At 40.4% G+C, this 22971-nt stretch overlaps 1 long non-coding RNA gene across 1 annotated transcript in view; it reads left to right on the forward strand.

Annotated features, from left to right (window-relative positions):
* LOC132338047 (uncharacterized) overlaps nucleotides 1–22722 on the forward strand; it is a 40938-nt gene extending 18216 nt beyond the window's left edge. Inside the window, exons 2-3 of the long non-coding RNA XR_009489345.1 lie at nucleotides 17109–17205; nucleotides 18341–22722. This is a non-coding gene — a long non-coding RNA (uncharacterized LOC132338047). The remainder of the gene's footprint in view (nucleotides 1–17108; nucleotides 17206–18340) is intronic.
* Nucleotides 22723–22971: the final 249 nt, after the last annotated feature.

Here is a 22971-nt window from a genome sequence, read left to right on the forward strand (position 1 = left end):
AATTGGACTGAAACAGGTGCATGTCAGGAGAGAGCTGCTTTGACGTGAGATAACCCCTTCCCATTATGGACCATCTCCTGACATTCACAGTTGCCCCTCAAAACTCCTTGCACTTGACCTGGCTGCTTGGATCCTCCTGCACAGCCAATACCTGCAGCAAAGCATGAAACCTGGGAGCTATTAGCATGGAAATGAGCTAATTTGGGTCTGGGAAGTTAGTGCTTTTCATTATTTCTTCTTCCTTCACTCTTACCTATTTGTGCCAGAATTGGGGGATTTTTCCTTTCATTCTTCTTAGGAAAAGACAGTAAAACTTATTAGGTTGGTACATGTCAGTTTATTTTTTTTCAGGATTTCTATTCTTAACCTCTTCAATTGTAGAATGACAAAATTGTCAGGCTCCTACTCACCTTTTACCAGTCTGAAGCATATGTCAGGTTGTTTTGTATCATTAGTGTCTTAAAGCAGTCTGGAAGTTGGGAACACTGAAATAGAAGTTGTGACTTTTCTCTCAGAGGAGCTTAAAGGAAGTGCTAATGTGTTTGAATCAGATTTAATTCCTCCCAGTTGTACTGCTACCTGAGGCTGTAAAAGCCAGTGAACAGATGAATCACAGAATCCTACACTATCCTGAGCTGGAAGGACCCACAAAGATCATTGAGCCCAGCTCCTGACTCTGCATAGAATCATGCCAAGTATCACACCATGTATGTTCCTGAGAACATTGTCCAAATTCTTGAACTCTGCCAGGCTTGGTGCTGTGACCACTTCCTTGGAGCCTGTTGCAGTCCCCAAACACTCCCTGGCTGAAAACCCTTTTTCTAGTATCCAACCTAAACCTCCTCTGACACAGCTTCAGGCCATTTCCTTGGGTGCTGTCACTGGTCACCACAGAGAAGAGATCAGTGTCTGCCCATCCTCTTCCCCTCATGAGGAAGTTGTGTATGTAATGAGGTCACTCATCAGTCTCTTCTCCAGGCTAAACAATCTAAGTGACCTCAGCTGCAACTCCTATGGCTTCCCTTCCAGACCCTTCACCATCTTTGCAGCCCTTCTTTGAGTGATCTCTAATAGTTTTATATCTTTCTTATGTTGTGAGTTAGGCTTGTCCCTGAGAAAATTTCCTCCTGCCTCCAAACAGGGAAAGAACCTGTCTCTTTGCAATCCTTCAGATGTCTTCTAGCTGTTTTGAAGACAAAAACTCTCCCATATGACACTCTAATAGTAAAATAAAAGTGATTTAATTGGAAATAATTACTTTGTTTTCAAAGTATCATAATTATTTTAGCCCAGAGCCAGTTTTTGGAAGAGTGTTTTGTAAAAGAGTTCACAGATGATGGAGCTGTCTGGTTAATTTTTAACTATTGTCTATATCCTTCAATTTACCTACGTGGTATTGTTTATATAGCTACAAAGACAAAGGGCTGTTGGTAAAAGCAGTCAGAAATGAAACAAGGGCAGATAAAAAATATCTTCAAAGAAAATATCAGAAGGCCTTGAAAGAACAAAGGCTTAGGGGAAGTGCCTATTTGTCTGTCTGCAGCCAAGTACACAGACATGTTGGGTTTTTGTGCAGTTCGCGGGTCTAAGATCAAAAACTAAAAGAACATTTTACAAACCATTTCTATGGACAGTTTTAGGGAAAAACAGAACTGGCATAGGGGGAGTAAGTGAGGCAGGAAAAGAGCTGTTTAAGGGAGATATTTCAGGAGTGAACCCAAGAGAAGCTGAGGAGGATGAGGAAGCTTCAGGCAATGAACCTGGCTCTGAGTCAACAAGGAGCATTTAAAACTTGGGAGGAGACTGTGAACTTTAGTTAGACTTGATGATGCTTCAGTCTTGGGCTAAATCTCTTTTCTGGCAGCTATTTGAGTAAATAAGCAATCCTTCATTTTGACAAAGCTACTTTTTCCTCAGCAGCTGGTCAAAAGCTTCCCAGAGGAATTTTTTGGAGGTGGAAATGTGGCTGAGAGAGTGAGACCAAGCTACAAAGCAGCTGGACCTTGACAGAAATAAGAAAAAGAGTGCTGATTGCCTGACAGAGGTGTTTAAAAGGGACTTAAAGGGTGTCATACAGAGTATGGTTTACTTCATGATGGGGATTTTTATTTTGGGATAGCTTTGGCGTAAGAGCTATTCCAAAAATACTCCTTTTAGAGCCAGTCATAAGACAGTCTAAAAGTAAGCAATTCTGCTGCTGAAATGCATACACACGCAGTCTTTGGGTTTACCTTAATGATCCAGGTGTGACTTTACACTAGCAGCTGTACTGATGCAACTGTATATCAATTTGTGGTGATGTCTCTACATTTTTGCTGTCACTCAGTACATCCAAGCTATGCTTTAATACCCCTTCAGAGGCATGATCTCATGGAATCAATTATCCTGCTGTGATATGAATTGCTAAGGTCATTCTGTTGTTAATTAATTGGTCATGCCACATTAAAGTAATCTCCCTAAAGTTCTCTGCTTTACAGATTAAGGTGAGCTTCTCCACAGACCTAGCAGTTTCAAGTGTCTCACCAGTAATCTAAATGACACTGATGAGCTGGGTTGGTAGTTATTCTCTGTATTGCAGGAGGGAAAGATTTCAATAACATTTCAGCTGTGTTTGGATGTCTGATGGAAATGCTCTCCCTGAAATACCAAATGAAATCCACGTGCCATAAAGAGACAAAGCAGAAAAGTGAAGATCATTTGACTATGTTTGAAGCTCATGTGAGCCCACAGTGTTAGAGAGATGATGAGAAGCAGTGAAATGATTCCTTTTTAAAAACTTAGATGATGAGATTCAGGGAAGACACCTGTAGGGAACCTCTAACTGCTTGACCCCACCAAGTAACTGACCATATTGTTTTTAATAATTTTCAAATGTAAACTTGGGGAAGTTTATTCACAAACATCATTGCAATTTCCATGGGCAACTAATCATTGCTATTATAATCATGCCCAGCTGCAGCTGCCTGCAGCTAAAAATGGAATGCTGAATATTTTTTTTCCCTGTAGTTTGTTTTGGTAATTAAGATTCTGATAATTAGAGCATTATTGTGAGAATGAGAAGTATGAAACCTTTGCAAAGCTCACCTTTTGATCAAGCTTTTCATCTGAAGAAATTGGCTCAGTAGCTACTGAGAGGCAGGATTATTCCCTGAATCCTCCACTGCTCTCATTCTTGTTTTGATGTTTCTCTTAGGATCCCTGAGTGCTGATACAAATGGCTGTCTCCATTATCAAGCACTGCTTCAAGCCTTTTCTCTGCACTTAATTTATCTAATTTCTCTAATCAGCCCCCTCTCATGAACACCACTTGTCCTCCTGATCTTTGGAAACTCCTTGTTCTTCATTTAGGATATAAGGAACATAGAACATAAAAAAAACCAAAAATCCCCATGAGTGTAGTTAAACACTAGAAGAAAGGTTCACAGAGATGGTGGAAGCTCCAGCCTTGGGGATGTTCAGACCTTGACTGAACCCTGAATCGGGGTCTGACCTGCCTCACCCAAACTGGAAGTTAGGTTTGACTTAACAGAGGAGTAGCACCAGATATTTCCAGGAGTCCTTTCTGACCTAAGGTTTTCTATGATTGTGTTCTTATCCCAGAGTAAAGAGTCATTCAATCATTTAATCTGAACCCTTGTAGAGTTTTGGCTATAGAAGATAGGAAGCCCTGAACTGACTCCAAGCAGAAATTCAGGCCTCAAACAGCTCTTTGTACATTTAGATGTTATCTTTTGAAATCTACATCCCTGTACATATATGCAAAATTTTTCTAAAGCAAGTAAAAAATATTCCCAAATCAGATGGGGATGTGTCTTAAATCCATATTGCCAAGAAGAGTAGGCAGCTCCTGAGCATGGACTGAGCTGGTGCTGCCTCAGTACAGCAGAACTTCGACTGAATGTCTCTGGAAGAGGGAAAGAATTTTCCTTTCCTCAGGAGAAACCAAAGGCCAGTGCTGTGTTAGGTTTTGCACACGTGCCCTTGCAGCAACAGTGAGGAACTTAGTTGAACCAGACAAAACTGACAGATAAATAAAAGGATGTTTCTTCTTAAAGTGCATGGTCCCAGGCACAAAAGCTGTTATATTCCCAGCATCTTTGGGAATACCTAAGGGTGTTTCAAAATACAGTAAAATAGTGAAGGAATTTAAGGTTATGAAGTCCCTAAGCCCATAGAACAAAGCCTGAAGGTTCCTGAACTTTACAGACACCTTTCCAAGCAGCAAAACCTCAACCCAACTGGGACTCTCAGAAGAGGTTTCTTCAGTTTTGTTTCCTAGTGAACTGACTGTGGTGCCCATCATAGTCCTCTTTGTCTCCCTTTATGTATCAGCTAAATGATCAGAGAGTTTGTCACAGAGCCAGGGAGGTTCAGATTGCATTTTCTCCTCCCCCCTAAATGTTTTGAAGTTATTTCCAGTCAGCCTTGCATTCTGTCCATCCTTCCAAAGAGGGACCTCTGGTCCTAGAAAAAACATAAATGAGAGGACATAATTGTGTGTTGCAGATTCAGCACAGAACTGGGGTGGAGAAAAAAATGTGGTTCTGCTCTTTGTTCTCAAAAACAACTTCTATGTTATATAACTTTTCTGTTGTAACAGTTGTTAGGAAAAATACAGGAAAATCTTACTACAGTAGTAAGAATACTATGTAATTCAGGATGCAAATCAAACGCGTGATTGTATTTTGCCTGGTTCGTAGGCTGCTTGAAAGACATAAATTAAAAACTATGTGAAGCCTAGAGATGAGACATTAAGATTCAGTTTCAGTTCTTCACAAGATTTTTATTAAAAAATTACTTGGAATAAATGAAGATCAGACAAATTAATTTACATATGAAATGATGTCTGCTTGGAATGCTCTGATATTTGAGCTGCTGCTGAGATAGTTCTTTACAAAACCAACAAAAAAGAAAGATTTACAGAAAAAAAAATAGTATATTTTTATTATTTCAACCGATACTCTTGAAAAAAAAATAAACTAGTTCTAAAGAAAACAAAGCCTTCTGCAGAACTGTAGCCAGTTATGGCTACAAGAACATTATTCAAAATAAAACAATAATATTTAAGTTTTAATTGTAATTGCCTGGAAAGGTCAACTGATAATTTTGGGGAAAATTAACTGAAAGAACTACAAAACTGGCTGCATTTGTCAATATCAAAAAAGGAATTTCAATTATATTTTTCTTTTAAATGTCAGAGAAACTTGTGTTGTTCCAGAAATCAGAGGAGACTGCCTATGCTTGTGTTTAAGTGATGATGCCACTGAATAAGTGAATGTTACTGAATAATTTGAGAGAGAGAACAAAAAAACCCAACAATCTGAGTATGAGATAGAATTACTGAAGGCAATGCGAGCAAAGAGATAGGATGTATATATCTGAGTAACAGAGCAGGAAGCTGTTAACTTGCATCCTTATTTTACATGGGATAATTGAGCAAGGTAAAGCCATTATTTTCCAAAATAATCTGTAATTTTGGATGCACATGTTTCAAGTTATTCTTAATTAATATAAAATTTTCAGAGGTAAAGATCTACCTGATAGGAAGGTTTGAGTGGTCTTGGAATTTGATCTTCCATTTCTAAACTAGACCATCCACATGGTAGTATCAGATATAATTTTAAAAAAACAAAGTTTTTAATGCTTGACCCATGATCTTTTATTGAGATTTTAAACATTCCAAACATTCATAGCTATATTTCCACTGAGCTCATTGGTAGTAATTTTGACTTACATTCATTGATTGACTTTCATATGGCTTGGAGGTGTGGTAGAAATTCATTGGTATTTTTACAGTAACTTAGCAAAAAAAGACTTCTTTCTCTAAATATATTCAGTGGTGATGGATTGGTAATCCTTTTCCTTGAAGAATAGTCCATGGCATTCTTTTTTATTTTCTTTTTTATTTTCTTTTTAAATTTAGACATTATATTAAGCATCAAGTTCTGTTTTCTAGTGCAGACTTCAAAACAATCAAACAATTCTCTAAGTCAGGTTTGTCTGTTTGAGAGCAATTTCCTATGGCCATGCAGGCTGATCTGTCAAACTGTGACCCTTCCTCTTCCCTGGCATGTTTACTTTGGCAAGGTCACAAAGAGAGATGAAAATTGTTTGGTTTAAACAAAAACAATCAGAACACTGAAATCACAAGCAGATCATAACCCGGTGACATGGCAATGGAAATCTCTCAAAGTGCTGCCCACATTTTTTAAATGAGATGCTGTTACTGCATTGATTTATCCACAGTTAGATTTCAACAAAAGAGAAGCTTGAAAATATCTGCATCTGGCATTGGTTAGGGGATCTCTGGAGGCAGCTGGGGCTTCTCCAAGCCCCAGCTACATCAGTTCTAGTAAAACACCTTTGTCTAAAATTGTCCTTTAGTACTCTGGCTGACTGGCACAGAACAACCCATGTCCATACTGTTAACTTTGCTTGCTCTCTACAGGATGACTGTACACAGGTTACTTACTGAGAGTTTCTGCCCTCTGCTAAGTTCTAGGGGAAGTTCTAGGGAAGATCTAGATGTTCCAGACCAAAATGTGCTGGTCTGAAGAATACAGCAGTACATACAGTCAGGGTCTGGTGGCCATTGATGTTCCCTCATCTTTATTAGGAAAGTAACTATAGCCTATGGATGTTTCTTGTTGCGTCCAACAAACTCCACTTTTCTTGGAGTTCCTCCAGATTCATTACATCCAGTAGGAACTTAGCTGAATGATTTAATGTAAGGCAGGAGCTGAGAGGACTCAATTTTCCCTCAAGAACTCAGGTGGAATCCATTGTGTGTAAGGTGGATAGACAACACTGCTTTCATGGAGATAGCTGTCTGTTTCCAGAATACATGGGAGATTTGGGCTGACAGCTCCCTGAAGTGGGCACCTCTTGTTCATGCCTGACGGAAGCCAGGATGAATCTGGGGCTTTTTCTTTTCATTCTTTCTCAAGGGAGTTGGGAAATGTATAAACTTAGTGAAGTTTGAAGCTCAGGAAATTGTGGTCCAGTATATTTTAAGTGTTCAAAAATAGTTCTATCAGACTCAATTTTAAGCTATACATTTTTAGTCTAAGACACAAACCCTGACACCATCCAGGTTCTGGGAGGAAGATCTACATCTCATACAGACTAATAAAATTGAGAGTTCATAAAAATTTATTATTAATATCTGACATTTACCATCAACATTGCATGAAATACATAAAAAGAAAGACAAGATTACATTTACATGACTGTGTATGACACAGACTTTTCAGCAAGCCTCCAGATTTGTATTATTATCTCCCACTTTAAGGTGGATAATGTGGTGGTTTACTGCAATCAGAAATGCTTAGCTGTTTCTCTGTGTGTCATCAGCAACAGACAAGGGTTGAATACACTCACTGACCCACAAAGTTCAGGAATATCTTAATGCCACAGGACATGTCTGGGCAATTAAATTTTCTCCTGTATATCTAATGAACAAAAAGGAGCAGGAGTGTAATATCACAAAGCTGAGTCAAGGCCAGCAAGAACCCCTTGATTTTTTTATTTACTTTCCCTTGTTTTAGCAATCATTTTGGTTCTTCTAATTTAAGTGGCCTATATGTTTCAGGACCAAAAATAATGGGAGAAGAGACATCTGCCTGATAGTCTGACAGTAAAATACTATTAATAGCAATACCAATACAATCACTGCTCACACTGGAATCCACTGATTTATCTGCTAGATGGGTAAAGAGTCACAGTGCAAGGCTAAGTGCCTTTGCCAATGAGGAAACTGTCTGGACTGTCAGAGCTCACAGTTAGCTGCAGGGAGGGAAGAAGATTAAATCTCTTCAACCCTCTACAGTGAGAGTGCCTTTGGTTTAGAGAAGAAGGTTTGTGGAAGCAGAAATAAGTGATTCCTGACATTTTGCCCAGGAGGAAAGAAATGAAGAGTAGGAGTGGGGCAAGCACTGGACTAACCTACTCCTGTTTTAGTGCTCTGTAGCTTCCCTGTATGATGGAACCTACTTTTCCCATTCTTCTATCTACAGGAGTCAGGAGACTGAGAGTGGGAAAATAAAGGACTAATTTAAGCAGCTAGGTATTTTAAAACTGAAGGGAAAAAAAATGGCATTGAAATTTTAATTCTTCTGATCTTGGCAATATACAGTTCTCTTCTATGTTCAGAAGGTCCCATTTACTACAAAAAGAAAAGAAAAAAACAATCCTGAGTATTAGGGCTTCAGGAAATACAAGATACTTTGAGATTTGGAGTCAAAGACTGCAGTTGCTAATCTTGCACCCACATTTCAGACGTGTTACCTGCCCTGTATGAGGAGAAAGGCAAAGCCTGTGCACTTGTATCTGTCTCTGATTTGTGGAGGTTAAGACCCTGATGCTTTTGCAGTGAAATGTGGGGATGGAGCCTCTGTACCCATTAATCTTACCATTAAATTTAAAGTCCTCCTGGATTTCAGGCCTCAGATTTCTGCAGTGAGCAATCAAACAGAATATCCCTCTGCAAAGCCCTGATGACATGGCTCTGGATCTTTTGAACCCTCCCAACTGAGATTCACCCTTTACAGTATCCTTTTGCAATTTTCTGTGAGGCTTTTGGCAAATCTCAACCTCTAATAATAAGACAAGATGAAAACTCCAAGCAGCAAGTCTGGTTATTGTGAAATTATTGGTACAAAATTTTTATTCTTATACCACTGGCTACAACAGAAATTGCTGCTAGAGGGAATCCAGCACTGCCTGTACTTTCCAAACACATTGTGAGTAGAGATAATTTCCATGTCATATCAATAACACATCCAAAATTGTCCTTGCTTTATCTCTTTAGAGGGTTCAGAAAAAAACCCCAATTTCTTAGTCTCAAAACCTTCCTTTCTCTCTCTCTTCCACTTGGGATCTTCTTTGTGCAAGAACTTTTCTCATGCTTGAAAAAATTCTTCATTTCTCTGGCTGACACATTGCCTAAACCTCCCTGACAGTTGCTTTGCATCTTGGTTTTTTATGCTATTTGCTTTCAGTACATGATTTGCAGCCAGAAGGACCAGGGTTCTCAGCCATCCATTACAATAACAAAACAATGCAGAAGAAAACAAAGTGAAAACAAACTCACAATTTACAAATAGCTGAACTTTCTTTCCGCTTTCATTCTGTGTCCCCATCTGTTAATTTAAGAGGAGAGACCTCTGAGACATCAAAGAACCCTGCAGGGACAGCTGCTTCCACAGCCCTGACAACCTCAGGAGGTCACTAAAGGACACAGCCCAATATATGAAGTGTCTATTGCAAAGAACTGATGAAGCATCTCATTTCTAGGCTCTTCACTCCTCCTGGGCTTGATCCTTTACTGCTGACTGCAGTGAAATAAGAGTCAGATTGGGTGGCATTTACCCAGATGACAATTTGCCTCACTCAAAGCACACAAAGCACTGAGGCAGCTGGGAGCTTTAGACCAAGTGTGTTTCATTCCCTGGAGTTGCATGTTATGATAAAAAACTGACCAACCAACCAACCAACCAACTAACCAACCAACCAAAAATACTAGAGAGGGAAAGAATGAAAACTATAATAACATGCAAAAGATTCTATCCTTGATTCTCTCATCAAGTCAATATAATAATAATCATCATCATTTTAAAACTTGCCTGGATGGGTTTTATCATTTTACCCAGATAAAGGCAGGTCTGTTGTGTGTTGAAATGCCATTCTCAACTGCAAAATATCAAACGCTATGAAAAATACCCAGACCCAGAAAGAACAAGATTTAAAATTTTTTTTTATTGAATTTCCCAGTTAATGTTGGTTGGCAGAATTTAGGTTAAAATTTTTAAAAAATTAAATAATTTACACTCAGGCCTGCTGGTTTGTTTGTTTTTGGTTTGGTTTGTTTTTTGGGTGTTTTTTTTTTTTTTTGAGGGTTTTTTTTTTCAAATAAGATACCAATCTAAGCCCTTTTGCCTGTCTCTGAGAAGTAGAAATATGATTTTCACTTCCATCACACAACCAAGCTGTTGATAGATGGGTTGATCTGACACAGCCAAGGAAAACTGAAAAGTTGGACCTCCTATCTTCCCAAATGTGCCAAATGAAGCTTATTTAGATAGAGGCACCAGATCCCTTTTCAAGCAGAAGTGGGAGCTGCACAGCCACCACAGTTTTAACTCAGCTTTTCAGCTGTGCTGGACCCATGTTGAGCTGGCTCCCCTCTTGCTGTTCCTAGGGGACTGAGAATTTTCTGTGTTTTAAAACCTTGCCTGCTCCACGAGCAACTTCACTCTTTCAGTAAATTACTGACACTTGTGGAAAGAGCCTCTGAGCAGAGATGACACCTTTCTATGTGCCAGCAAGGGCCACCTTCATCTGCCTTGAACTGTTCTACTCGAGGACAAATTCTGGTTTCAGAGCATTTCATTGTTCAATTTCATTCTTGATTGCAAAACATACTCACACAAGGACAGATCTTAGTGTTTGGAGTGTTTTTCCACTCTCCTGAAGGCTTAATTGCTCGTTAGTCACCTCCTAATTGATTGCTGTGGAATAGTGATTAGGAAGGCTCAGACAGAGGACAACGACTTCATGTGGGATGTACCCTGGGAAGCCTGGGTACCATCAGGCATTCATGTAAATCACTCCCTTGATAAACAGGAGTGAGGTCAGGGCCAGCCTGGGGAAGGTGTGGTGTGCTGAGGAACCTTTCACTCATCATTTGGCCATGTCAGCTGAGCGACAGCTCAAGGAGCTATTGGACCCTCAGTGACATCTGTCTTTGTGGATAACTGCTTCCAACCTCTCTTTTTAACTGTTTTGGGGGTTTTTTTAAACACTGTCTGTACCACTGGCTCCATTTGGCTATGAGCCTTCTCCAAGGCACTAAACCAAAGGAATATATCTTGCTCCCATGGAATTCTGTGTTGAGTTACCGAGCCAAGAGGGGCAGAAAACTGCTTCTGGCACCAGGTCAGGCAGAGGTGTCATTTCAGGCACTGAGAAAGCTCAAACTCTGTGTTCTCTGCAAACAGAGGAGCTCCAGGCAGGAGTGAAGGACCACGTGGATATGGCAGGCATTGATGCTCAAAGGGAGCTCTGCCCTGGTGAGCTGTTCACCTTTCCTGCTGAATCTCCATGGATGGGCTGAGGGCAGCAGGCAAGTGTCCTGAGGAGCAGAAGTTGGGCCCTGTCTCTACACAAGTGTCAACATCCCCAGCCCCTGTACCCTTTGGGGTAGAAAAACCAGGGGTGGAAGGAGGAAGGTAGGCCTGGGAACAAGGACTGGGGGACAGTGTTTTAGTTTTGCTTTTTTTCTCACTAGTTGAATCTATTGAAAGTGACAATAAATTAAATTACTTTTCTCCAAGTCAAGTCTGTTCTGCCCATGATGGTAATCAGCAAAGGAATCTCCCTCAATATATCTCAAACCATGAGCCTTTCCAGTTTATTTTGTCACTTGTCCTGCTGAGGAAAGATGATGGAGCAGCTGGGTGGGTATCCAAGATCAACCCACCACAGCCACAGCCCCTGTCTTGCAAGCTGAAGCTCACTTGACACAAAAGACCTTGTTTACCTCTTAGCCAGCTATTATAAGTGCATAGTCCATATGGTGTATAAACATAACCATGAGATAAATAACATTTTATTAAAATAACTGCTAAAACAGGAGAAACAAACCAAAAAATAACCTTGACAAGTGTGTGGCCTTTCTTCAGCTAGAGTGTCTCTGTGTCGATAAGAATGGTCTCTTTTTGTAAAAGAATCTAATGCCTGAATAAAAGACAATCAAGACCTAAAAAGCCTGACTCACTGTCTGAGATCATTATCTTGTGTCCCCTCACTTGTTGGAGACAAGTAACTATCTCTGGTGGGTGACCCAAGCCACCTAAAGAGTGAAGCATTATAGCAGGGATAAATTGCTTTTCTGAATTATATTTTTTTTCTATTACTTCAGAGGAGAGTTAGACAAATTTTAAAAGCTATTTAGCTTTAAATGGGCTGAAGTTAGGTGTGATGTATCCTACCCTTAGCTCCTGCCCTAACCAAGAAAGATAACAGGGTAGGTATTTTGGCTGGGATAGAGGGCAGTACTCACCATCTGGCTACTTTACACACAACGCAGTATGAGGTGCTGCATGTACCACTGGTACCTACCAGGAGCACTTTGAAAGCCCCAGGTTACCTGCCAGCTACATACATCCACAGAAATATGCCCATGGGTGCCACCACTCCTGAAAGAAGTGACTGCTGCAGTGCATAGGCCTGGACACTGCAGGATCTGGAGTCTTAAAGATATCTGGAAGATTTGCAAAAATTATTCATTCAGGTAAAACACTAAATCTTACAGAAGGTAAAGGGGAAAGTCATTTGGATGCTTTAATAGCTCCCCCTTGACACCTCTTATCCTTAGAGGTCTAGATACCACTGCAAATCTTGTCTGATAGACTTACAGCCACACAGGGAGTTAGGTGTGAAAGTGCTTCATCAGCAGCTAAAATTAGAATGCATCTTTGTTCCTTCAGCTATCTCTGAATTGCTGTTTGTCTATCCATTTAAATTTGAAGAGAAAACTGCCATTTGCCTTGTCCTTGGACTGGTTTAGCAGTGCTAAAGGTTGGTACCTACATAGCAAATGGCAGCCTGAGCCTTGGTGGCCAGGCAGTCCAAGCAGAATGAAAGTGTGTCCCTTTCCTGCACGGAGGAGGGAACAGTCATAGCAGTCTCCCAGGCTGAATGAGCAGATGCCCATTTACAGATGAGAAAATTCAGGATAAATGAGCACATATGCTGTGGCCAATAGCCATTGCTTTGTTCTCAGCCTGTGAATGTGCCAAGCCTATCAACAACACCATCGAGAAGTTAATTCACAGCTACAGACAGCAGATGCTGAGGCATCCTCCACCCCCTGAAGCCTGTTTATTTCTCACCAAAGGTAAGCCTGTACTGTGCAAAACCCAAGATTCTGAGACAGAAGGGCTCAGCAGGTATGGCTTAAGCAAAAGCTCCTGGCTCAGAGAGCACTTGGCTCCTGAAAATGCACCATAGCTTCTTCTAAACTTTTTTTTCTAACACCTGCCTGCTCAGAATCAGGAGGTATTTTGGTAGAATAATGATTATAGCTTTATGATGATCCATCAAGATAAGCAGCAGTTCCTTTTTCAGAGGCAGAAGTAGAGACTGGGAGTGAGAGCACCAGGAAAGACACAGTCACCTCCAGGATGAGCACATGCAGTCCATACAGCAGCCATGGAGGCACAGGAGGAAGGCACACATCCTAGCAGTGACCAGTTTAACTTGGTGTCTGTTTTGAATCTCAGGGGTGGTGAGGGCGACCTTTTCATCTGGGCAAGACTGCTCTAGGTCATTTGTGGCAGAGCAAAACTGAAACCTCCACTTCTTCCCTTACCCACAGAGATTTGTACTTTGCTGCCAGTTCCTGCCTCCAGGTTCCTCCTCCATGACAATAGTGCTGTGCTGTGGGAGGCAGGTCAGTGCAGCACAAAGGAGGATCCCTGAGAGGAGCCTGTCCTCTGCCCACGCTGCCAAAAGCACATCCTGGCTGAAGGCGTGGGGCTGTGTGTGCTGCCACCTCGCCCTTGACAGCTTGTAGACACTTTCTATTTCTGGCCATGTGTTCCAGCTGTTCCCCTTCCAGCTCCATTGCACCTTTTACCCAGCACTGAGATAAAGGATGGTAAAGGATTATCAAGATCTGCCTGTCATAAAAGCTGCACTCTGATACCTGCAGCTGCTTTTAAAAAGGAATATGTAAGTACTCAGTGACACTGCCTGGGCATCCTTTTTAACAGCAATTTTTTTAGTCCTTGTTTCTCCTCAGTTTAGATAGCTTGGATTTGATATTTTTCCCTTTGGTATTTCCATTCTCTGCGCCAGCACTGAGTTTACAGCTTCTGTTGGTGTCACCATGGTCTTCTGCAGGAGGAAAGGGGGATCTGAATGTTGGCCTTTGCTCACATATAAATGTATCTGACCATTGTTTAATGCAACTCACCCACATTTGTTCTTTAAAAAATGTCAATCAATACCAATACTAACTAATTTTTAAGTCATAGAATGGTTTGGGTTGGAAAGGACCTTGAAGATCATCTAGTTCCAGCCACCTCTGCTGTGGGCAGGGACACCTTTCACCAGACCTGGCTGCTCAGAGCTCCTTCCAACCTGACCTTGGACACTGACAGGGATGGGGCATCCACAGCTTCTCTGGGCATCCCAATCCAGTGCCTCGCCACCCTCACAGGGAAGAATTTGTTCCCAATGTCTCATTAAAATTTACTTTCTTTCAATTTAAGCCCATCCCCCCTCATCCTGTCACCACACCCTCTTGTAAATAGTCTCCGTCTATCTTTCTTGTAGGATCCCTCCAGGTGCTGAAAGGCTTCAATTAGGTCACCCTGAAGCCTTCTCTTCCCCAGCTTGAACAACCCCAATTCTCTCAGCCTGGCCTCACAGTAGGGGTGTTCCCTCTCTAATTATCTGGGCACCTTCTCTGAATTCACTCTTCATCCTCAGGTGGCATCTTCCTAGTGTCTGGTTTCTGGTCCTGTGTGATTTTTCTCAGATCTGGAGGCATGGGTTTAATTTGTTGTAGAGTTATTAATTTATTTATGAATCAAAGAAGAGCAGATGAGGACCATGTCCTACCCTCAGCTGGCAGAAGGCAGCTGAGTGCAGCTGAAATCAGTTCAGTTAATTGATAAAATAACAGCTGAGGATCAAACTGGATAAACCTCTGTGAGTTCTCCCACATTTCAGCTTTGGTTTTATATTAAAGCAGCCAAACTTTTCTGAAGCAGTGGAGATGAAGTGAGAGGTTAAGATATTAACCATTACAGTGTTTTTCAGAACCACTGTGCTTCTGCACTTCATCTGGACTTCTTCGTGACCTGAATTTGGAACTAATTGAGAACTAGTCAGGAACAGATATTGTGGCTGGCTTTACTTTGAGTACTTGTATCCTCAGGGCTAGAGAGCTCTGCTACAGTCTGGGAGCCAGATAAGGGGAGAACTATCATCTGAAAATCAGGTAAAGCTGTAGTCTCTGATGTTTGGCCTATGATGCAAGGAAAGGCTGGTCGTTCATTTTCCTTTGGTAGAAAAGGAAAGTAGGACTTGTAATGTCAAGGCTGATTAGGCAGCTGTGAGTAATCAAAGGAAATACTATTGTGTTTAAGATCCTGGGAATGTAAATATGAAAAAAGGGTGGACAAAATCATCCTCAGCTGTAAGGAAGACAGGTTATTCATGCTGGAGCTTAGCAATGTGCTAAGATAAGTGCCAGGGAGGGTTTTGCTCCCCTCACTACATCCTGGCAGGAAGGCTGGGAAGGGGTGTGGTGGTTGGGGGGGCTGTGTGCAAGAGAGGGTCTCTCCTCTCCTCCATGAAACAGGAGGAGCCTGCACAGATGGATTCACACAAACACTCTCAGATATAGACACCTACACTCTTAAACCATGTCTGCCATCAGATCCTGATCTCCCCTCAAAGGTACACTAAGGTTCTTTGCCTGCTCTTTATTAACCCTTGGCTTTGGAGGACCAGCTTCATTTCCCTCTTACAAAAGCTGTTTTGTCCTTCAAGGATTCTTTCTATTCACAAATTCAGGAGTCTCTTTCATTTGTAGCTCATAGCCCAGCAAATCTGTTAATTGCATGAACCTCAACATTTGAAGGCTTTTTGGGGAGTCGTGGTGAACTGAATCTTCTGTCAAACTTTTTTGCAAGAAACAAAACCCTTGAACTCTGGTCTATGGGGAGAAAAAAAAGATAGTGAAATGAAATCGTATGTCCCATGTGAGCAACAACTTTTTGGTACATTAGCAGTTCTGGGATATGCAGCAAGGGATTTTAGAAAGTGCAAAACTTTCTCAGGAGACTTCTTTCACAGTAGCTGTTGGAGTGAAATCATAGAATTCTTAGGAGAGGGCATACCTATTATTATTAGCAAAGTAAAAGCAGTATGGCCTCACTCATTTCTGGAGATCAACTTGATTTTTTACATTTGAAGGAGAAAGGTGAATAAAACCCAGGAAGAACCAAATATAAAACAGCAAAGATAAAGCTAAATATCAAAATTTTGTAAGTTTATTGTCTGACAACTCCCATAGAGTCAGAGAGGACAAAAATGCATAAATGCTTGCTGGGCTTTTAATGGTTATTTTATAATTACCCAGTCAGATGAGACAGTTAAATTCCAAACTGAACATGCATTATTATGAAATCAGAAAGTGGGTTAAAAAGAGAGATAAAATATAGCAATTACCCTTTATTTTTATGCCAATGAGGCTTTGAAGAGAATCCTACCAGAGAGATAATTTTTCAGCAGAAAGATAAGATTTTATTGCTTCCAGGCATTTATTCTAACCCTGAGTACTCTTGCTCACACTGTTTTAAATGTACCCCCACAGAGACCAGTGCAGTAGAGTGGTTCTCAGCTCTGGAGTTCAACTACCTTTCTGCAGCCTTAAACCCCTTTCTGGAGGCTACACCACAGCAGGAGCTCAGATGATCTCAGGGCAATGTGGAAACCCTCATGAAGATTTATTTCCTAGTCCTGATGCAAGAGTACCAGTCTGCACATCTGAAGACCAGCTTGGCCTTGGTCTGCTGTCAAGTGGTCAGTCATTTGGGCAAAGGGTAGAAGTCAACTGTTACAGTACAGAAGAAAAATGTTGTGGAAGGAGGAGGGACCCACACAAGAATTCTTACTGCTCTGTTGAGGCTCTTCTGCAGATCAGAGGTTATCTCAGATTCCAGACTCTTCTGCTGTGCTCTGGTCAGGGGTTTGTAGTTCAGTGTTGGTGTTGGAAATACTCTTGACTCATCTGTCTTCTGACTATCTACAGGGGAAACGTTTAATGCCTTCCTCATCTGAGATTTTTAGATTCTTTTATTCATTTTTCTGTTAAATTGATTTTACTAGCAGCTGTGAGCACTCAGCATTTGAGTAAATTAGACCCTGGGGTCTGCTGTTTGGTTCCTTCCCAGTACAAAGAGGAGCTCAGAGAACAATGCCTTCTGAAGTGATTTTGTCCAGGATTACATGAAATCTATAGCACAGGGAAGTGGAAAATCCAGTTCTTTAGTTCTGTGTGTCATCCTACTGAAACTGCCTTTCTGTTGCAGGAAGCAAAGGAAGTTCTCGCAAAAAGCCCAACAAATTATTCTCCTGTATGATCTTGGCTCAATTCAAGGACACAGAAGCGAAATAATTCATGACCAGGTATTTAAATATGGTGTTGTAATGCTTATTCACAAATCATCATTCCCAGGGCCATATTGACTGTGATGTTTCCTTATTTCTAAGTGCTTTACTTTGTACCCTCAAGCATTCATCACTCTGCATTAAAGTTATTTCTGTGCAGACCAGGAAGGGAGAAAGTTATTCTGGTTTAATTGCTTCTACCATAAGGACTGATAGGTATAAACCATATCAAAGGAAAATTTGTGTCCACCAGAAGTCTGTAGGTGGTTCAGGTCATAGACTTTTTGGGCTTAGGACTCTGATGGTCCACATCATGTATAGACATTAATGCTCAAGCAAAATAAACTTCAGCTGTGCAGAAGATTATATTGATATATAAGAAAATACAATGATTTTATTCTTATTTAGAAACATAAATTGCTAAGGGTCTTTGGGCCTGGTTTCCAGTTTTTCTTTTTCTGTCTGCTTGCCCTAATATGAGTTTCTGTTAATACACATTATGTACTTTTGAGAGGATTCTAATTTATAAAAATAGATCTATAAAAATGTTCAGAGGGATGCAATTCAATATAGAAAAGATAAAAAAAAACATTGTTTCACCCTTCTGTGAGGCTAAATTTCAGGATGTGTAAGAGAGATGATTTAGCTGCACTGCTTTCTATAGAAAATGCCAACAAATACTGCAACAGTTCTGTGAAAGCAACCCTTCATCCTGGCTTGAAGATAGACCCAGTTAGTGATGCCTTCTTGTGTCCATGTGTGTGATGCCAAAGAAGACACTGAACAGCTTTTAGAGCCAGCCATGTCTTATGTCTGTACTTTTGGTTAGGCTGTCTCAGGTGTGACCTCTCAGCGCTAGAGCACATTGCAGACTCTTGGGTCATCATAAGCTGAATGCCCCTGCCCAAGTTCCTGAATATCCTGAAAGAAGGAGAGGTGGAACACTCCCAGCCCTGCTGTATTCATGGCCAGTGATAGGACTAAGAAATTAACAGGCCATGGCAGGTATACTTACCATGCTGAAGTATGTACCTCCTTTGTGAGAACAACCTCCTTACAGGGCATTAGGTTTCTTCTTCTCACATGCTCTTTGTTCTTTCCCACTTGCTTCTTTCTTTTTTCTTTTTCTTTTTCTTTTTTTTTTTTTTTTTAGGAAGAGAAATGATGAAAGTAAAGCTTTCTCAGGCAACCATTGACAACAACAGAAAAGAGAAAAGAGAAATGCCATTTGCAGGTTACATCCCATCCCCATGTCTCCAACCTCCTGATGGCCTACTGCTCAACTTGCTGCTCTGTCAGTGTCTGGGGAGCCCAAATGGGGTTTCTTCCATTTGGTGTCATCTACAGCTTGCAATGAGTACAATCCCTCTCCCCAGATGGGCTCTTTTAGATGAGGCAAAACTACATCAGCCTCAACATCAGACTCTGGAACCACTGCTTGTGACCAGAGGTTTGCACAAACCTCACCCTTTTTACTGGGCTGATGCTCCCCCAGTTGAGTTTGCAGTGTTGATGCCCTATCTGGCATCTGATCATCCAAGTTCCCTTTTCAGGGAAAAAAATGACACTTTGTGTGAATTGAAATTTCCAAAGTCACAATCACCCCTTGGAGTGAGTCACAGCTCACTCCAGTGAGCTGATCATCTGAATCCTCCACATTTTCATTACTGCATATTCCTTAATGAAAACTTTAATAAAATCTCTGAAATCTAAAAGCAGTGTACAAAAAGGATGAAATTTCCATTCTGGGAGAAAGCGGCCTTATTTTAATCCTGGCAGCAAATATTAAAAATGGAATTAAATGCAAAAGAAAGAAAAACTAAGAAAATGTGATTATAAGTACCCAACAGACCTAGAATCCATATAGTATTTCCAACTACTTTTTTTATACCTCTCTGGTGAAGGGCATACTAGATTGTCAGTGTACTTTGTAAACAGTTTGGCCAAAGGGCATCTGGTATTTATTTCTACTAAAATTCAACTTGCAGGGTAAGAATTTAAGTAATGACAAACACAGCAATAAAAAAAGTGTAAATCAATGTATATTGTGACTTATTGCAGACATAAACTCTCTCTTTGGAGAGAAAAAATATTTTCATATACCATTGACCTATGTCAGAACCTTTAGAAAATAAAACTGTCCAGAGATGATTTATTTTGTTTTATTCAAAACTTATTTGATATCAAATGACATCTCAGACTTAAACCATACTCATTCATTCCCTAAACCTTCTCACATATATACCTGCTGCTTACACCTTTACTGCAGAGAAGAACTCTCCACTTCAATGTTCTAAATGAATTTTTCCAGCACAGACAATACCACACAACATTCAAATTTGTGTTCCAATGATTTAACAAGGACGTGAGCAATGGCCAGTGGCAGTGTGTGACCTAAGCAGATGAGATTGTCAGAACGAAATAAATTAGATTTGTGGGGTTTGTTTGTTTTTTTATTTTTTTTTAAATGACTATTTTGCTACTGCAAGTAAGAAAGCTGTAAGACAGGAGATGTACTTTGGAAAACAATTTCAGCTGCAGGCAAGAAACTTTAAGTGCAACAAGCATGTACTGCAGACTTCTTTCCCAAAGTCCTGTTCTGTTTCCAGTGCTAGTTTCATGAATCCCCAAATTACACAGTAGAAAAGAGAGGGAAAATGTTTTAAAAATGGTACAACCACAGAAATAACACTACTTAAATAAAACTCCATATATTATTGCAAATTTTACTTTACTATTTCATAATACCCAAACCCAAATAGGTTGAAATACTTATGAAATATTTGGATCAAGCATCCCTGAAAAACTTCAGCTAGTAATTGAATAAAAAAGAAGAGGGGACACCTATGGGGGTAAAAATAAGGAAGAAATGATCCTTGTTTTCAAATTTCCACCTCTGGAAGGAGTCCCATCATCTGACTGTAGGCACCTGTTCCTGGGTGCCTGAGGTAGAACATCTTTCCCTGGAGGTGAAAAGGTCTCTAAGATGATTGGACTCTTGGTAGGGGACAATACAGACATTTTGGGCTATTACCTGTGGGGATAGATGACTCCTCTCTCTTTGTGTATAGAGCTTGAAGGCAGGAGGATTTCCTAGAGTGAACAACTGAGTTTGATGCCCAGTGTGAGGAGGTTTGAATACATTTATTTGTATGGATGAGGCTCAGCTGACCTACTGTAAACTTCTACACATGACCTGGTTATCTCTAGTGTTTGCACAGGCAGTGAGAAGAACACAGTACCACACTCCTCACACAAAAAGGAGGAGTCTGAAAATGAAAACAGAAATTTTGCTTAAAAAATACTGTGTCTCTCCACTGACTGAATCAGGAATTTTAGTTACTCTTAAATCTGATTCTCATATATGGTCTGCATAAGTTCAGCATAAGCTAAAGTTAAGTGGTGTACACAGCTGAAGTCCATCCTACATATCCAGAATTAAACTACCCACCTAATTTTATCAAAATTTTATTAGCTGGTTTTCAGACAGGTTCCAATGTTATCAGAAACATATTTTACAAAGTGTTATTTATTAACTGTGATCTTTTCACTGTTGGCAAAAAATATTTATAAACAATATGAGTTAACATTTTCTACTTCCATTGTGGGAAAAACATTTGGGAACTGCAAGTCTGTTAGTCTGAACAATAAATATTAGCCTTGTCCTAAATAATTATATATAAGATCCAAAAATATTCCAGGCTAATTTTGAAAATAACTCTGTGAGAACTCTCTTGATCTGCCCCAACAGAAACTGAATAATGACTGATATAATCCATGGATTCTGTTAAAGTAAAATTTTCAAATTTGGATACCTAAAGGGAGGTCTAACATCCACTTTCTGATAACTAAATGATTTATTGATGTACTTAACAAAAAATTCAGTTTATTAAACATGATCCACCTGCCTAGACATAGGAATACTGCCATTTGAAACATGCTCTCAAGGTCTCAGAGTGACCCTAACTACTATGCCACAAGGTTTGTGAGGAACTCTGCTCTTCCAGCTGCACACTGGAAATCAAACACCTCTGTCCCAGGTTGGGGAAGTGACCCTGGTCTACAGAGGCAACACATAGCAGAGGAGGGTTTTCTCCTAGGACCTGGAAATCATGTCCCTCTCTGTTGATGCCATTCTGTAAGCAAACAAACCAGAGAAGTTTAACCTCAGCTATTGGAGTAGTGCCCTTAATGGAGTAATGGCTTAATGTAAGGCACTTTGGAACTCTGTGTGGTCTCTTATACTAATGGAGATTGCTGGTCACATTTAATGTCTTTAGTAAAACATCCAGTCTCTGTGGGATTGCAATTATGCATAAAGAGGCCAGAGAATGAACAAACAGATCTCACTGCAGGCAAGTGAGATTAACTGAGTTTGTTAGAGGTAATGGTAAAGGGGCTGCAGGTACAGCAATGTGCTGTGCTTTGCTACCAGGAATATCTCATTCAGCTGTGTTATCTCCCACCACACAGGGTGCCCAGACCCCACAGTCCCAATATCTGTCAGTCAGAACTGACAGGTATTATCTTTGCTGGTCTCTGCAGGGCTCTTTGGATTCTTGAAGGAAAACGCTGACTAAGCCCAGAGAGTGCAATGTGTCCTGGACAGAGGTGGCAATGTCCCTGCAGCAGTCCTGGTGCAGATGTGACATTCATGTGTAGAAAGCATGTGCAGTCCCACCTGCCCTCAGTGTGTCAGGCCCAGTGGTCACAAACTGCAGCAGATTTCACCAACAGAAAGGAGGGAACCCCAAGGCTCACCCAGACCTTAGTAGTCAAGGCCATGGCACTGAGTAGCACTCAGCCCTGCTCTTCCCCTGTAGGCTTTGCTTGCTCCTGCTCTCAAACTATTTATCAAAGACCTTTCAAAATGCTAAGTGATGTGTCTTAATACATATGTGTTTATTGGTATTTCCTTTATCCACTACAGTAATGACATACAAAAAAACTCCAAAGGAGTAGGGTGATGTAACTTTCTTCTGCAAGTGTCAGGCTGGATGTCCCTCTCTTGAGATACCCTCCACACATTTTTTATTTTAGATGCAGTTGTTTACATCTGACATTTCCTACCTTCTGTTTTGGAAGAGTGGGCATTTTGAAGACAAAATGCGTATTTTTGTAGATTATTTTTCCCCTCCTTTACTCTCAGGTGTATCTCATTTGGGTCTGATGAAATTTATCAATCAATAAGTTAATATTTATTTTCCTGACATTTCCCTCTCTATGCCAGGAAATAAGTTCAAGGCAAATATTCACCCAGAAGTCTCTGTCATGAAACTTCTACAAAAAAACTGCTAAGCCTCTCATTCAAATGCTTATATTCCTTCATAGAAACCTTCAGCCCTTGACGATTCAGTGCAATTATTGATCTCTTTCAGACACCCTGATTTTCCTTTGTTTTCACACAATTAGCTATTTATTGTTTGAAATCCATCTTGGCCTTCCTAATTTTCTCGTTATTTAACAGTTGTTTACTTATCTTTCTGTTTATTGGCTTCATTAGGGTCATATAATAAAGGATTTTTGTTTGACTCATTTTGCTATTTGGAAGTTATCATTTAATCATGTCAAATAACTTCTGGTCTCCCTTCTGTTCCTCCTTTCCCCTTTTGTTTGTGTCTCCTAATTCCCCTCCAAACTTGATTTGTAGAATGTTTTGTTTTTTTTCATAATTGACTTTGTCAGCTGCTTTATTTTTAACTGTGGAATATTTTGACTCATTTAACAGGTTTTTTGTAATCTTCCTTATAAAGTTTTGGGTCCATGTTGCTCCTTTTGTGAGTC

Source organism: Haemorhous mexicanus, chromosome 1 (genome assembly GCF_027477595.1).
Source record: "Haemorhous mexicanus isolate bHaeMex1 chromosome 1, bHaeMex1.pri, whole genome shotgun sequence".
Lineage (NCBI taxonomy): Eukaryota > Metazoa > Chordata > Aves > Passeriformes > Fringillidae > Haemorhous > Haemorhous mexicanus.